Here is a 16881-nt window from a genome sequence, read left to right on the forward strand (position 1 = left end):
GAGGCGAATGGCCCGATCCCTTAAGAGTATTTGATAGAAATGCCGAGGCGAGAGCTCGATCCCATAATAATATGATACTGCCGAGGAGAACGGCCCGATCCTATAAGAATGTGGTACATAATCCTACCAAGGCGAACGGCATAAGAGTGTATTACATAATCCTGCTGAGGCGAACGACCCAATCCCATAAGAATATGGTACATAATCCTGCCGAGGCGAACAACCCGATCCCATAAGAGTACATTACATAATCATGTCGAGGCGAACGACCCGATCCCATTAGAATAAGATGCTTTAACAGGTCTTTGACCCCACTCACGAATATACGTGTGAGTTATAAAATTTAAGGAAGCTTTTCGATGAAAACGCACAATGTCGAAGAAATTCATAGGAGAAGTACACTTATTCCGTGGCTAATCAAGTAGCTCATCAATTCTCTACAATAGCGATTCTATTACTCTACGCAAGCCTAGTCTCAGGTCGTAATGCGAAATCAAGTAACTAAGCAGGCAATAGTAACTCAACTAGTACAAATAAAGCATGGCGTGAATACTAGTCTACCCGGACATACTCAAGAATTCTAGCATGCGCACGGATACTCGTCACCTCATACGTGTGCAGCTCCCACAACATGTAGCATATAACAATAATAACACCTACGGGGTAATTTTTCCCTCGTAAGGTTAGACAGCAGGCTTATCTCGCTCTGAAGTTCCATAACCGGCTTAAACGCCTCTCTAACACCTCCAACCGATGCACATCGATCCGAAACTAGTCAAACAATATGCAAACCAATAAAAATGTACTCTAATACTCATAATTAATCAATGTATAACAATTTCCAACTTCGCTCGAAAAGTCAACAAAGTCAACCATCAGGCTCACGTGCCCGGATTCCAAAACTTTTTGAAGATAAATGTCACCCATAACATTACAAACTCAAATATGTAATTTATTCCTAATTCCATTTCCAAAATCGTGAGCAAAATCCAAATATACCAATTTCTAGGTTTCCGCTTAAAATCCCAAAAAATATCATAATTTTTCATGTTAAATACTTATGAAATTCATGAAATTAACTTGAAATAAGTGGGAATCACTTACCTCGTGATGCTTGATGAACAACTCTTCAAAATAGCTCCCCAAATTCGGTCATCCAAGTGAAAAAAGAAAGAAATGAGAGCTAAGCCTCTATTTAAAAGCACTCCGAATTGAGAATTTTCCTTCCGAAACAATTCTGAACTTCTCAAAATTCAATTCCGACCACACGTACAACTCATAATACATTAAGTGAAGCTACTCAAAAACGACCAGTTGGGTTGTTACATTCTCCCCCACTTAAACATACGTTCATCTTGGAACGTGCCAACAACTTCTTCGGAGATGCCCCAAAAATCACCGTTCAACACCTTGTGCACCTACTCGTTCCACCACAACCCAGGTGAGCATATTAGCTCGAGTCAAACTGAAGATCCTTCCTGCTACCTTAACCCACGAGCCTTAGAACCAAATCCCAACATCTAGAATTCCCTACCAGGTTCGATTCCAACATACGAACACCGTAACAGCCTCCACCCACTGTACCAAATATGATTATGCACCCATGCTGAGATCACACAATGTACCGCACAATTCGTATGTTCATAATAACATCCTCTGACTATAATAGCTTCAAATCTACGAATCAGGTGCCTGTAGTATACCTCATAAAACATATAAGCCCGGTTTCAACTCTCGTAATAGTGCCATGACTAAAGAGATGTGCAGGAACTCATAACCACCCGTCAACTCAATAACTCACAGAGTTTCTCTGCTTGACAAGAACCTTTTCCTTATCTTGAACTGATCGTTGACATTTCCTCTTTAATATACCTTACGTAAATCCGGTCCACTGATTTCAGGTCCAATAACCTCGTCTCACACCAGTACAAGTTGCTCAGGCAATAAGACACCTCAATCACTAACTAAAATCTCATATGATGCCATCAACGTGCCAACAAGCTACAACTCGAATATGACACATAAGGAAGAATGAACTTTGGAAAAGAATTACTCAGCCCGCGTAACGAGTAAAAGAGCCAACAAATGCTATGAACCTTTCTTAGAGACGAGAAACAAGACACACAAAACAAGTATAGGGAACCGTACTCAACATCTCACTGTTGCAGTGCGCAACCCGATCCATACATGATACCGGTGCAGCATGCAACCCGATCCAAACATCATACCCAAAGGAATAGAGCTTCTCCTAGTGAAAATCACTCCCATTGGCGACAGTACAAAAATCTCCATACCTGATTTAAATCTCTAACAATCGAATGACTAACACATCATACTTGTACCATCTTCCCACCCCCACAACCTTCCGCATCAGGTAGTAAAAACTAAACATTAATGGCCATCGACCATGTTATTTCCATAGTGCTAGCCAGGCATCCGCATTTCAATACCCAACACTTCTTTCACAAAATAGACCATCCTTAGGCTGCCCGAAAATAGTTCCAGCATATCCGAACATCTGAAATCTTCACGTGCTCCTCCAAGCTCGTGACATTCTTATCGAAACAGGACCGCAACCTTGATCCTCAACTTTTGATTACTATACCACTCACTGCACCTATCATGCCGCTACACGAGAGCATAAGAATCTGGTCATAACTTCTGAACTACCAATAGAATAAATGGTTCATCATCTAGAGCCCCATTCACTCAACACATTTTAGAGGGATAATTGCGACACTCAACCGAATTCCCATAACCGCAGAAATCAACCCTCAAGTCGTAGTCTAAACTGCCATAAGCCTTTCGGGATCCATTTACACATAACAAGGCCCTCAGGATCAAATACTTCTAAATCAATCAAATTACGGTGGATGTCAAGCCCGCAAGTACAACCATGAATTACCTGCATAGCTTAACATACCGAAGGAACTGATCATTTCCACAACCATGCTGATTCAAACCATCACTAACTGACCCAGCTTCTTCCAAATTTACTCTTGACTTGCATTCGAAATAATAATAATAGCTCCATTCAAACACATAACAGGCATCAAACAACACTCATCCGGAGTGACCCAAATCACGAGACCACATCGCCTCAATACCCATCAGCCATCTCCTAACCTCCTTATGCACTCAATAGTATCCCCAACTAATACACCTGTTCTGGAAGACCTCCTGCGAATCTGAAGTTTTTTCTACTATTCCTCTAACACCGCACCGTAGACCCGATGATAACGTAGAAATTACCCATGTATTCTTCACACTACTGCAAAAATCTAAGTCCTCAGCCACGTGATGAACTCAAAATCCTTAGACACCACGCTTAAATCCCTGACCCCGCTAGGATCACTGTTGAGAGTCACCCATTCTGACCTGGTTCCGAATATGTAATCGTGCACTGGTGCTCCGTTAGCACATGGACTCCTCCAAAGAAACAACCGAATGAATTCATTTCTTTGTACATCACATCCATCAGAAGAATAAACTCTGAGTCATCCCAACACCTGCATACGAATTAATAAGGCGAAATGTAACACATGTATGTCAAATTTCCTTATCCAAAATACCCTTGATGTTTTTATCCTCTTGATCATAACTAATCCACCAATGCACCGATATCCCAAAACTATACAGCCACATGACCACGTGACTCACTTATCGGTGGTGGGCTACCCCACGTAGCTTTACACTACAATTATATAGATCCAAACCCCACAACGACCTCTTCTTCCCAATTACCATGATCCTACACCGTTGCTCAGCCAAATTCCTCATAAGTTCTTGTTGGACTAATCATAACACATCCCGAATTATCCACCGCAATCGTACACTCGACCTCCTAACCGTCGTACCATCTTTTCAAGCGATCCGAGCTCACCTCACAGTAAATTCATCCCATGTTGGGCAGAAAGTAGAAATCTTCGTAGGAACCTCATCAAAACTACGCAAGCGCTAACCTGCTCACAGGAGATAGACCACCTTTGTACCCTCATCTCGACCTCCTCTAATGCCATTGCTATAGTTGCATACATCATGAAATCAACTAACCTCCTTGGGTCCACACTAATCCGCCATCCGTAAGAATCCCTTCATCCATTACCATCACCCGTAGGTCCAACGACGTGTTTGAAACTCGAAGCCGTAACTCAACAAAGATAATGATCGAATACTTTATTTTTTCCTACATTCCAATCAAGCTCTTCTCGTCAAATTCAATATTTCCAAGCATAGAAACCACCTCAGATATCATCTCCCTTGAACCATCAACACTGGAAATGCCGGTCCAATTCTGAAGTGGCAACGCACAACCATTTTTAATAACTTCCTCTTAGGTTCCATCTCACAACACCGTCCCCAGAGGCAACCAAATGAAGACCAATATGACGATGAGCCTCAATGCATTCAATCAAGGAAGGCGACCCCACAATATTAACAAGAATTCTACCAAATTCAGAATATACCAAATCTCGACCGTAGGCCATACAAACACTGGGCTAAAATGACAAAATACCCCTCCACAAGGCGACGATAATGATCTGCCCACATTCGCAGGAAATAGCATCCTGCACCGCATCTATAGCATCTTCACAACTCGTCGGTGTCCAATTGATAGCAAGCACTCCACATCGTATAAGAATGAGTAGAAAGGACACGAAGTCATAAGACTCGTGGAATCAAATCGCACGATGAGGAATCAAGAAGGGAAATGCACCTAATACCCCTATAGCCCCTCAAAGATAAGTACAGACATGTTCGCACCGATTCGCAAGACTATACTTGACTTGCTCATGACTCGTGAGACCTAAGTAAACCTAGCGCTCTGATACCAAGTTTTCATGACCAAAATTCACTATAGGTCGTGATGGCGCCCAACGTCGCCGCTAGGCAAGTCAATGGTGAACTACCAACTTAATTATTTATTTTATTATTTTTGAAATCCTGAATCACATTAAATGATAGTGTAAAATATGGAACTCATAGAAACTTATGCTATTCTTTACGAATTTCTGAATATAAATAAATCATAAAGTGAAATAAAAATGATAATGTCAACTACAATAGTGAACATCCACTGGGAACCCCCAAAACTCGGTGTCACAAGTGCGTGAGCATCTACTAGAGGGTACAATAATAATACAATATCTGTCAAGAATAAAAGATAGACAGGATAATTTAAATAGTTATGATGGAGACTCTGTATGCTGCGGTTCATAACAAGGGATGCAACTCACTGTAAAGTCCCTGCAGTAGTTATGCCTTTGTGCCCAAAAAACTACCAAAAATATATATGCCCGCACAATAAGTGCAGAAGTGTAGCTTGAGTACGTAAATTAATGCGTACCCATTAAGTATCTAGCCTAACCCCGGAGAAGTAGTGACGAGGGGTCGACACTGACACTTATAGTGGTCCAATAAATCAAGTACAATAGAAAGTAAACAAGTGTGAGGCACGGTAAATAAACAGTGTAAACATATATAGATACGTGGTACGATCCTCCTCTGAACAGTAAACACAGCCTCTCAATTATCGGTTACCTTCTCAACTGGAGTATATATAAATAATAGTCCTCGACAGATAGGTCATCACAATTCAAATTAGAAAAACTCACGGATACACTGGTTTCTTGTCAAATATTACGCACGATTTTGTCGAGGCAAACGGCCTGATCCCATAAGGGTGTTTCATGAATTTGTTGAGGCGAACGACCCGATCCCTTAAGAGTATTTCATAGAAATGCCAAAGCGAGCGGCCCGATCCGATAAGAATATGATACTGTCGAGGCGAACGGTCCGATCCCATAAGAATGTGGTACATAATCCTGCCGAGGCGAATGACCCGATCCCATAAGAGTGTATTACATAATCCTGTCGAGACGAACAACCCAATCCCATAAGAATGTGGTACATAATCCTGCCGAGGCGAACGACCCGATCCCATAAGAGTGTATTACATAATCATGCCGAGGCGAACAGCCCGATCCCATAAGAATATGGTGCATGTAGACATGTAATTTTTGACCCTCCCTGAGATTTTATACCTTTATAGTGCTTAGATGTCGGTTTTTATGTCTAATTTGCTATTTTAACTTTTAGTTCATTTTTGCTTTATTTTATCTTAAAAATTTAAAAAACAACAAAAATATTTTTCTTTGTTTCAGCTTAGTGATATTTTGTCTAATTAGTTTTATTTTATTTTTACAAAAGATAAAAAGAAAAGTTTCAAAAAAATAGTTTTACTTGGTGTAGTGTGATTTTAAGTTATAAGTATTTAGTAAACATCGAATAGTATTTAGATTTCTCTAATATAATTATTTCTTTTATCTTTTTAATGTTACTTACTATAGATAAATAGTATTTTGTATAGCTAGTTGTATTTTATCATTAATAGAAAACAAAATAAAACAAACAACCAAACAACCAAAAAAAGAGAAGAAAAAAACGAGAAGAATGGGAAAAGAACGCAGAAAACAGAAAGGAAAAGAAAAGCAAATGCAAGAAAGGAAAATTGAGTGCCCCCACTTCCCTTTTGTCTTTCTCCCCATCACGTTCCCCATCACGTGCCCTTCCTCGTATTTTACATCTTTTTTCAAATTCATTTTTTTCCTTTAACCAATTAAATATTGCCATATCATCCTCCTATACAATTCTCATAACAAACTCAACTGCGTGCGCGCGCACACAAAAAATTTAAGTGGACCACACGGTTTGGCTGAGGGGGCTTCTTTTGCTCCAAGCATTTTCTGGAAAGAACGGAGAAGAAACGGAGAGCAACTGGGAGAAACAAAAAAGAAAAATCCAGCTTTGAATAGCCGCCTATAGACCCACCGTTTTGATGCCATTCTCTTTTTTCACAAGCATATCACATACACCCACAACCATATAACAACCACCAGAAGTAGAACACTTTCCTCCATTTCAAAATACCAAATCTCCATCTTCATCTATTGGCTCAAACTTAATCTTAAATACACCCATCAGATCTCCACCTCTCCTCCAATGACGCCAAATTTTATGTACGGATCTGTTGAAATTGTCAAAAGTCCCACATCGATGGATGACAATTTTGAATGGAAATTTCACCCTACAAAAAGAGGCCTAATGTTTAGGATTTATGTACACCTCTCATTTGCCTTTTTTATCTTCTTAAGGCATTTGTATCTTCTCTCTTTAGTATTATTTCACTTGTAATTTTGGAGTGGAATAAAATATTAATTGTGTCCGAAGAAGTAGGCAAAATTAGCCGAACCTCGTAAATTCTGGTGTTCTTTTATTGTTGTCTTATTGTTTTGTTTATTATTTAGTGGTTGTCATAATTTTTGGTATAGTAGTTGTGACTCATTCACACTATATACATTTGGCTTCCGCAACAATTGGTATCAGAGCCAAGGTACTGTCTAAGTATGCTCTGTGGTTGCAGCATAGTCTGATCTTCCACATCAGAAAAGATCTATCTTGGTAACTGAGTCATGGTTCTGTCTGAGTATGCTCTGTGGTTGCAACTTAGTCTGATCTTCCACATCAGAAAGGAAATAATCTTGATTTGTGTCGTCAGCTACTAAATAATATTTGTGTCAAAATGGGAGACGATAAACAAGAAGAATCTACATCAAGTGTCAATAATACGTCATCGTTGGCATCTTCGCTTATGACAAGAATTGTGTCAAATGCGTAATTTGCGATAGAATTTTTTGACGAGTCAGGACATTTTGGGATATGGCAAGGCGAGGTTCTAGATGTTCTTTTTCAACAAGGGCTAGATCTTGCCATTGAAGAAAAGAAGCCAGATGTTATTGGAGAAGAAGATTGGAAAATTATCAATCGTGTTGCTTGCGGTACCATTCGATCCTACCTTGCTAGAGAGCAGAAATATCCATACACAAAGAAAACTTCTGCAAGTAAATTATGGAAAGCACTGGAGGATAAATTTTTGAAGAAAAACAGTCAAAATAAATTGTACATGAAGAAGAGACTGTTTCGCTTCACCTATGTTCCTGGTACCACAATGAATGAACATATCACCAGTTTTAATAAGTTGGTCACAGATTTGCAAAATATGGATGCAACTTTTGATGACGGTGACTTGGCCTTGATGTTGTTGGGGTCACTTCCTAATGAGTACGAGCACCTTGAAACTACTCTACTCCATGGAAATGACGAAATTTCTCTCAGAGAAGTTTGTTTGGCTTTGTACAGCTATGAACAAAGAAAGGGAGAAAAACAGAAGGGCGGAGAAGGAGAAGCACTAATTGTGAGGGGTCGTCCTCAAAATCAAACGAGGACTAAGAAGGGAAGATCCAAGTCGAGATCTAGACCCAACAAAGATGAATGTGCCTTTTGTCGAGAAAAGGGGCACTGGAAGAAAGACTGTCCGAAGTTGAAGAATAAGGCCAGACATAACAATGGAAAGGCCATTATGGATTCAAATGTAGCTGATTGTGATGATTCAGACTTCTCATTAGTTACAACAGAGTTATCAACATCATCAGACATATGGTTGATGGACTCGACTTGTAGCTATCATATGTGTCCCAACAAGGACTGGTTCGTGAATTTTCAAGAAGGAGAATATGGAGTCATCCACACAGCGGATAACAGCCCTCTTACCTCATATGGCATTGGTTCAATAAGATTAAGGAGCCATGATGGAATGATCAGAACATTAACAGATGTTCGATATGTACCGGGTTTGAAGAAGAATCTCATCTCTGTGGGAGCCCTAGAATCAAAAGGGTTCAAAATCATTGCAGAAAATGGAGTGATGAGAATATGCTCCGGTGCACTAGTGGTAATGAAGGCCAATCGGAAGAACAATAACATGTACCACTATCGTGGTAGTACAGTTATTGAGACAGCGACAGTGACATCCAGTGATGACAAAGAGGCAGAAGCAACCAGGCTATGGCACATGCGCTTGGGACATACTGGAGGGAAATCCTTGAAAGCTCTATCTGATCAAGGATTGTTAAAAGGCGTAAAGACTTGCAACTTGGAGTTTTGCGAGCATTGTGTCAAAGGGAAACAGACAAGGGTTAAATTTGGTACAGCGATCCATAATACTAAAGGCATTTTGGATTATGTACACTCTGATGTTTGGGGTTCTTCCAAAACACCTTCATTGGGTGGGAAGCACTATTTTATAACCTTTGTTGATGATTTTTCCCGAAGAGTGTGGGTGTATACAATGAAGAGGAAAGATGAAGTGTTGGGAATTTTTCTCAAATGGAAGACGATGGTGGAGAATCAAACAGGCAGGAGGATCAAGTGTATTCGCACAGACAATGGAGGTGAATACAAAAATAATCATTTCAATAAGGTCTGTGAAAATGATGGCATCGTCCGATACTTCACTGTCAGACATACACCACAACAAAATGGAGTGGCAGAACGTATGAACCGGACTTTACTAGAGAAGGTACGGTGTATGTTGTCCAATGCTGGCTTGGGCAAAGAATTTTGGGCTGAGGCAATTACATATGCATGCCACCTCATTAATCGTCTACCATCTGCTGCCATTGATGGCAAGACACCATTTGAAAAGTGGTATGGAAAACCTGCTGTAGATTATGACTCTTTGCACGTGTTTGGCTCAATTGCATACTATCATGTGAAAGAGTCAAAATTGGATCCGAAGGCAAAGAATGCTATATTTATGGGGATTACTTCTGGAGTCAAAGGATACCGCTTATGGTATCCAGAGACAAGGAATATTATATTCAGCAGAGATGTTACCTTTGATGAATCTGCCATAACAGATAAGGTGACAGTTGAAGATGTCAAACAAACTGGTGGTGCATCAAAGCAGGTGGAGTTTGAGGGAAAATTTATTTTTCCTACGCAAGAAGCAGAGGAGGAAACAAATGAAGATTACCCTCTGGAAGAAGAGCCAGTAGAGAGGGAGATTCCAACTCAGGAACCTCGACAACAACTTGAATCAATAGCAACCAACAGGCCAAAAAGGACAATAACGAAACATGTTCGTCTCATAGAGACGGTTGCTTGTGCAACCTCAATTGTAGCTGATGGTGTTCCTACCACTTATAAAGACGCAATCCAAAGTTCAGAAGAAGATAAGTGGAGGATTGCCATGAATGAAGAAATGTAGTCCCTTCATCAGAATCATACATGGAAATTGGCCAATCTCCCGAAGGGAAAGAAAGCAATTGGGTGCAAATGAGTATTTGCAAAGAAAGAAGAATTTCCTAACCAAGAAGATGTTCGCTACAAAGCAAGATTGGTGGCCAAAGGATATGCTCAAAAGGAGGGAATTTATTACAATGAAGTATTTTCTCCAGTAGTAAAACATTCCTCCATTAGAATTATGTTGGCTTTGGTAGCACAGTTGGATTTGGAACTAGTTCAGATGGAGATTACCTTTTGATTTACCAGAAGCAGAAGAAGAATTAGTAGCAGGGTATCAAACCGAATATTCAGGTATCAAATTTGGTTTATTTTACATTGCTTCATATCTGAATCTACTAGTTTCTTCATTATGTAGGAAATTCATTTTGCAAAGTAGTATTTGCATAACTTAATATGATCAGGTAGCGTGGAGATTTCATGCTCTTTTTGAAATCTTTCATGGTGTATTTGGAAGCTCTTGGGCATTGTCTGCTCAGTTCCTCCAAATTTCTTCTATCAGTCATAAAACCATCTGGGAATGACTGATTTCATCATTTGTTCGCTGTATTTTACGAACCAGGTATGGGTATTTGGGCGTAGGTATAAAAAGTTATACCATGCTTCTGTATAATCAAAACAATTATAGGTTTGAGGACTATGTTATTTTGATAGCACAATCGGGGTGTGTAAAGGGCCTATACCCCATTCAAAAGGACTAATAATCTTATTAATAGTGAACCTAGAGTATTTAATACTATCTGGGTCCGTATTATCTTTTAACTCATGCTCTATGGATATTGATCCTTTATCTATCAGGATAAATTCATAGTACCTTCTTGTTTTGAGAGGTTCACTGGATTCTACATAATATAGCTTGACCAGAGGGGATAGCCCAAGCTTACCATGCCTATGCAGACGAAGAATAGCGTCTGACCCCTTCATAAGAAGATAGATGACTCTTCCGACAAAAACAAAACTTCTTTTTCAAAAAGCAAATGATTCTTCGAAAAAGAAAGAGTCACTTGACAACGACAACCGCAAAAGGACAAAAATAGTACCTTGCCCCTTTGGCAAAGCAGAATACGACCCTTCAGCAAAGCAGAAGACATCAGTCTAAGACTGTCCATTTGTAAAGTTGAGATTAACTCAACAATTTTCAGAAGTCTATAAAAGGCTTTCAAATTGTAATCATTAGACATGAGAAAATTTTCCAAGATTTTCTTTCTCTCCCTTCTCTCTATCTCTCTCTGTAAAATGTTTGCTTATGTTTGTATAAAACTCTTGTCAAGTTAGTATTTCTTACTTACTATTTAAATTTCGCATTTATTTTGTAATTTTGATTATAAAACCCATGTTCCTTTGAATTGTATCAGAGATATGTTGCTAAGTATGAGAGGCAAAACCCCTCATACTGTCATTAGGGTTCGTCGAAATCTTGTTATCATGTTCATGTTAAAAATCTTAATTACTCTATAATGTTCATCTCTGCATATGTTCATTGTTCATCTTCTATAAAACTTCAGATCTTATTCTATAATGTGAGGTTATCGTTCTATGTTCATAGTGTGAGGGATCCTTGTAGGATGTTGATCAAACCTTATTAAACTGTCGTCAATTGCCGTCATCCATAGGCTAGGGAGTGCCATGAGACATGACACGACAGGACATAGTTAACACATGTGATCCCTAACCCCCAATATAACTTAGAACTAAGAACACAACCAAGATAACTTAAGAAATAGATCATTAAGTAAAGAAGAAGATAAATAGTAGACACTATACAATTAGGAATATTATAGAACTGTTAAGACTAATAATACATGATGGGATAACAGAAAAAATAAACTTACGCCTTAAGGATAGTATGCTTCCCAAATACTGGTAAAACTTTGAAAAGTTTTTAAATGAAAAAGCATCCTTCATTTAGAAGACTAAAATTTTATAATAAAAACAAATGGTAGTTTTTAAAACAATTAAGAAAAATTAATAGAAAAATCTTTTGTGCTAATTACAATATTCAGGTTTACAAAAACCTCATATTTACTAAACCAAGAAAGCAAACCTTGTTAGAAATAACAGAAGAAATAAAACATTACACACAAGCTTTAATTGGTTATAAAAACCAAAGAACTTATATTAATTTTAATTTAAAAGTGATGATGATGATGTGATGTTATCATTTTGTTCAAGAATAGCGAATAGCTTTTCTTTAGTATTTTCATCAATTTCTAAGGTGTTAACCTTTTTCTTTTTCTTGTTGGTGACTGGGCATTCATTAGCTCTATGCCCTGTCTTTCCACATGACCAACATTTATTACCATGTTCTTTCTTAGAACGTCTTTTAAATCTTCTTTTTTTAGGGGTTCCTTCCTTTTTTTCTTTACGCTTATGGTGTCTTTTGGATTTTTCAGAAGATTTCTTATGTTGTTTTGCTCTTTTAGATGGAGCAGCATTTGTTTTAAAACCAAAGTCTTGGCAGAAACTACCTAACTATGTTTTGGATTGAAGTCTGTCCTTTTTAATAAGACTTTTAAGTTTTAGGTCCATACATAAGTCAAGACCTGTTACATTAATAAAACTGATTAAATCTCCATATGTAAGGTTATCATAAGGGATTTGACCATTAAATCTATCTTTGATTTTTGTTCTTACCTTTTCGAAAAATAATCTTGGTAGACCGCTGATAAATCTTTCTTTCCAGAAAGCATTACTGCAGTCTTCTCTAATCATTACCTTTTCTACGAACATATCTTTATACCACCTAAAATCTGTTAATTTTGGGCAGTTAAGATTATTAAGAAGTTCTAAACTCCTGTCTTGGAAAAGTTTTGGTTCTTCAATAAAGTGTTTAGCAATACAATAGATTAAAGTTGCAGAAGCATCCTCTCTAGCTTCTTGTTCTGCAACTTGCATATTATCTTTGGTTTTTACTACAGTTGCTATTGTAGTAGCTCCTAGGATTTGACCTTTATTTTCTTCGGAGAGATAATTATCCCACCAATTTTTTAACATTCTAGTGAATCCCAAAATTATTAATGTTGCAGCATATTTGTCTGATGCATTTTTCATTTTATAAGTAGTAACTCCAATTCCAATATCATGAAATTTTTTGTAGATTTGACTTTCTGCCAATCCATCTATGTTCCACTCTGTGATACCAGTTCCATTATGACTGACGCTAGATAAATAGATACCTTTTATCAGGGAAGTCTTCTTTTGCCTTTAGAGCAGTATATTCGCTTTCAACAGAATTAATTTATTCTGTAAAATTATGAAGTTATATTGTTTTATCATTCTTACTAGTGCTAGCTTGGTTGAAAACTGCATTAGAGATAGTTAATTTAGATTTAAGTTGTTCTTCTATTTTTCCTAGAAGTTCATCAGTAAAATCGAACTTTTCTTTTAATTCTGGAAATTTTAGAAGTTTTATTATTGGACGTATTTCAATTTTAGAGGTTGTTATGGACCTTGTGGGAACCCTTAGTGATAACAACACGATAGGGGTCCAAGAATTACTAAAGAAAATCAGGAAACGTGCGGAAGCTAAAAGAAAATAAAGAAACAAAAAAAACAACGGAAAATTAAAGATAGATTGAATTCAAGAAACTCTTTCTTGAATTCAAGAAGTCTATTCTTGAAGTTGAATCCTAACAACAATAATTAGCTAACAAAGAACTAATCTCCTTTGGTAGAGAATTAAAAATAAGAGATAGATTGTGAAACCCGACCCTTTAGAATAACAAGAACAACAATAAGCCTAAACTTATCACCTTTCTTGAATACCTAGAAGTGATCTAAGATTTTGAAAGATTTTAATCTTACCACCTTAAATTGTGTGTTGACGGTTGAAGAATAAATCCAAGAGTAGCCACACACAAGAGTGCAAGAAAAATTTCACAATTTTTATTGATATTGTCTATAATCTAAAATCTAAAAACAAAGAAGACACCCCTTTATATAGAGAGGGCGTCACGAAATTCCTACCTAAAAATAAGGAAATAAATTCCTAAACTACTTTGGACAACAAGTACAAATACCTTAGGAAAAGAAAAAACACTAGAAAACAAAAATAAAGTCAATCTTGGAAAGTAACTCCAACAATCTTAGGAAACGGAAAACATAACCTAAATTACCTAGGAAAGCAATAAATCTAGTACCAAAATATATGGAAATAAGTTAAAACTAATTTTGGATAGAATCTTGAAAGTCCCAAACCAATCATGGATAGGATCTTGGAAATCTTGAAGGCAACTTGCAAACAACTTGGCACCAACTTGTATCCAACTTCTATCACGCATATTGAACCTTTCTTAGTCAGCAAGTAAGTCCTTTTTATGTTATAAAAATGTGTCTTCATGTAGGATTTATTGGGCTGCAAGTTTGGACATATTTTTAGGTGCCAAATAGGTCCAATAGTGGCCTGATTTGGACCTTCTTCAGAGGATATCTCTTGGGATCTAATCCACCTTTTCTTGGACATGAATTTGGACCATAAAATAATTATAATACCTAGACAACTCATATCCTTTTATCTTTGAGCTCTCCATCCCAATTAACAACTTCTTTATTTGCACTTGAAATCTAATGACCTTGTTTTGCAACTCTTTAGCTTGACATCTTGTTAAAGGCCCTCTTTGAAATTCCAAAGATTCATTCTTGTCCTTGAATAGATTTGAGATTCCTAGGATGCTATCATTCCCCTCTTCTTGAAAAACATTCGTCCTCGAATTTCGACCTTGCAAGAAAAAGAAGTCACGCACTAGTAAATGACATCCACTAATCTGAAAAAATGGTAGGAATAAAACAAGATAGTGACGATGTGTCCACTTAACCCAATTAAGCCTAATAGGTGTAAATAATCCTTTATAAATCATATGTATATCATCATCCCAATAAAATTTAAGCCTACTTAGAGTTGTCCAATAAAAACCTCTCTTAGATGCACTATGTAATGAAATTTGCAATGCGATCTTGTTAATAAGGTAGTCCAAACATGTGCATGCCAAAGAAATTACAAAATATTGGTCATGCATCCATTTTACATAAGTATCTCTGCCACATGTATCAAATAAGACACTCTTATGATATAGCCAAGTATCAATTATAAATCCCATGGATTCTTCTACGTGTATGTTATTCAAAGAAGCACATAAATTCTCAGAAAGGTCAGAAGAATCCATAAATTTCAAAATATAAATTTCAATACATTCAATCTCATGATTATAACTTTCCCTAATAATATTTGTAACATCAATGGATTCTACATGATTGCTCAAACTGTCACAAAAAGAGTTATAGATAGGTTCATGAAAGAGTATTTGATCACTAACGTCACAATAATCATGCATATCCTCTTTACTAGTAGCAAACACTTTTATAGGCTCACAATCAATATGACTAGAGGAATGACTTCCCATCAACCAACAAAACTCACATTCTATCAATTTATCACATGAAAACTCATTAGACACTTGAATAAGAGAAGAAAGAACATTTAACTCATTAGCAAGCCTCTTCTCATAAATTTCATGCCTCTTTCCACCAAGTTGGAATGCATAATCATCTATGTCATACTCAATTTCAAAAGGAAGCAAATTACTCTTGCACTTTAACTTAAATATTACAGTTAATGACTTGATATGCATCAAAATATCATCATCCACAAAAATTATAAAGTCACCAACATAAGAAATAAGAGTATAGTTCATTACCTCCAAAAATACCTTAGGTGTTCTAGAAAAGCCAAGAATGTGAATGAACCAATTATACATACCATACTTGGACTTATTTACTAATGGAACAATATCACATTTTATTCTCTTATGCAATGGCTCTAACTTAGCAATGCCTTTAGGGAACTCCATATTATAAACTTGTAAATAAGGATCAAAATAGTCAAAAGGTTCAACAACAAAGAAATTAACCAAGCTTTTATTTTCCACCATCCAACAAGAATTAATTTTGCTAAATTCATGTTGGAATCCGATGGGATCCTTTGCTACCATCTCTTGTGCCTTACCTCCCCTTTCAAAAGGTCTTTCTACATATGGCTGCACAAAATCACAAGAACTAAAACAAGAAAGATTTAATAGGTTAGGAAGTAAAGAAAATATTTTCTTGCTTACACTCTCTTTGGCTTTTATCACAAGACTAACTTTTTCCTCACCCTTAGCCTCTTTTCTCTCACTAAAGTTTTTTTCTTCTTCTTTACTCAAACCCTCTTTTTTTTTCTCTACATTAAAGACTTTTCTTATCTCATTGCCTTCTCTCTTTTCTTTTCCCTCAAGCTCACTCTTTTTCTCAATTGACCTCCCATTCTCTTCACTCAATACAACCTCTCCTTTTTCCTCTGTTGGGATGTCAAACTGCACTCCCTTACTCCTCTCATTCTTTTCTCTCTCATATTTCTCCATATTCTCTTTAACAATCTTTTCATTTTCATAAATTTATGAGGGAGTCAAAGGTCCAAGAATAAGTTTCTTCCTGTTAATATCAAAAGAGTATCTATTTTTTCCCATATTATATGAAGCTCTTCTATAGGCATACCATGGCTTTCCCAACAAGATATGATAATTATTTATGGGAATCACATTACACCAGATCGCATCCTCATACCTTCCAATAGAGAATAGTAATAACACTCTTTTATCTACATTTACTCCTCTCAACATGTAGGGTTCAATATGCTCAATACAAGGCAAGTTTAATTTTTCAACCATATAAGTGCTAATTGAGTTATAGCCAAACTCTTTGTCA

The sequence above is a fragment of the Nicotiana tabacum genome, chromosome 14, assembly GCF_000715075.1.
Source record: "Nicotiana tabacum cultivar K326 chromosome 14, ASM71507v2, whole genome shotgun sequence".
NCBI lineage: Eukaryota > Viridiplantae > Streptophyta > Magnoliopsida > Solanales > Solanaceae > Nicotiana > Nicotiana tabacum.